This window comes from Lontra canadensis, unplaced genomic scaffold (genome assembly GCF_010015895.1).
Source record: "Lontra canadensis isolate GAN:19392208 unplaced genomic scaffold, GSC_riverotter_1.0 scaffold56, whole genome shotgun sequence".
NCBI classification, from domain to species: domain Eukaryota; kingdom Metazoa; phylum Chordata; class Mammalia; order Carnivora; family Mustelidae; genus Lontra; species Lontra canadensis.
The window spans coordinates 6,396,189-6,398,357 of NW_022631050.1; positions in this window are offsets into that span (position 1 = coordinate 6,396,189).

The window sequence follows — 2,169 nt, forward strand, 5'->3', positions numbered from 1 at the left end:
GGGGGGGCGGATCTGCATCTGTGTTTAGCTCGGGTGCTAGGAAGATGGCTCTGCCACAGTCAGGTTCTTCCAGCTCTGTAGCTAGTGGACCAGCTGAGCCTGGCATGGCCGGTGAAGCAGCACAAGAGACTGGCACAGGTGGCCATGGCTGTGACTTTGGACACTCATGGCAAGGATCACCCCGGGGAGCCATGTGCACTGCCTGCTGCCGCTGTTGCTCTACCTGGTGGCTCTTGGTGGCCCGGGTGCTGACTATGGAGGTCCTGGTCCGTTTTCAGGACCTCCTGACCAGCCCCTACAATAAGGGGTGATGAGGGAAGCAGGGGAGAGCTGGATCTTTTTGGGTACCTTTGGGGAGTGGAAGGATGTGTATGTATGTGTGTGGGCACACACACGCACGCACACACACACACACACACACACACACGACTGAAGTGTGTTATGAGGGAGAGTGAAGCATCCATGCTGCATTTGTCATTTATGTCTGTGTGTATTTGAACACCAAATTTTCAGTTGCCTTTTGTTTCTCTTCCATTCTGCCTTCGATGGATCTAAAGAAGCGAGGAGCTCATTCTTTAAAACCCAGACCTTCTTAGTCCCTTCTGCCTGCTAACTGGTAGCAGTAGAGAGGTCTCTTCTTTATAACGATCTGGACAGGGAGTCGGGGGATGGTAAGCAGCAACACAAGAGTCCACAGAGAAAGGAGGCCAGAGAGAAGCATCCCATGGAGAAGTAGCAGAAGGTCGTTAATTATGTATTCCATCTTACAAGTAATCAATTTACTCACTCTTAAGTAGCTATTAATTGCATGCAAAAGGCACAAACTGATTTCTAGGGGATAGTTTCTTCGTACCATCCTCATTCCCCAGGCAACCAACCGGTCCACTCCCCAGAGCTCTACTGTTGCCTATTTCTTGCATATGAGAAAGTCTTCTAAGAACACAGCTGCGTAAGATCCAAGTTTCAGTTGTTTGCATTGTTGTGATACCAACCAGTGCTTTTCAAACTTTAATGTGCTTATGGATCGCCTGGGGACCTTGTTTAAATGCAGGTTCTGATTCTGGAGGTCTGCGATGGGGCCTGGGATTCAGCATTGCTGACAAGCTCCCAGGCCGCGCTACTGTTTCTGCTGTTGGTCCAGAGCACTCTGTAAGTCGCAAGGTTGTAGACGGGTCCATCCTGCGGCATTTTCAGCAGTCCGCCCTGCTGCCGCTGTCTCAGAGCACTTTATTCACTCAGCATCTTTCTTGTGCCGGTCACTGTTCTAGGCACTGGGGACTCAGCAGGGAATTACGCTGACAAAAAGCCCTGCCTGGGTGGAGTTTATAATCCAGTTGGGGAAGGCAGTCAATAAGTGTAATAAATGGGTCAAATATACAGTGCGCCAGAAGGAGATGGGAAATTTGTGCTATGGGAAAAAAATAGTGTAGGTGAAGGGAAAGTGTGGGAGGAAGCTCTGAGGGTGATTTGGATAAGGATGGTCACAGAACGCTCTGGTGAGGTTGACATTTGAATAAAGACTTGAAAGAAGAGAAGGAATGAACCATGAGGCTATGTAAAGATTTTTATAAAATTATGAACAGAGCTAAATTCCTTATCAGGAGAGGAGAAGGGAAGAGACCAGCCATAATTATGCAATACATGTGAAATCTATGTGTCTGTCGATCTTTAAACTCCGAGCAAAGGGGGATGCTGGGAAAAAAAAAAGTCCCTTGGAATATTACGGAGAGAACTGGACCGCTACAAGAATAGAGGATCGGCTCTTTATTCAATTGTATTAAATCTCTTCTAAGGCTTGAATTATATACCATGTAAAGACGAGATATGAGTCGAGTAAGAGTTAAAGAAATATCTGTCACCAGGTACCATTAGGTCACATACATTAATGGATCAATTATGCCTACATGAGTTTGCAGGCAAGATACAACCCACCCAGGCAGTTGTGAATCTGGAAAAGAAGGAAGAAGGGAGGAGGTTCTATTCAGGAAAGGAACCTCACGGTAAGATCTCTACCAAGCCAGAGGTTGCGATTTAAGCACATATTTTGTGGTTGGAAATGTTAGAGGCCAAAATGTCACATGAAACATAGAGAGGTTTCCAGGTTGGCAGACAAGGCAGGCTGGAGTTTGAAAGTCTCACTGAATGCCACCTAAAGAAGTTCCATGCCAG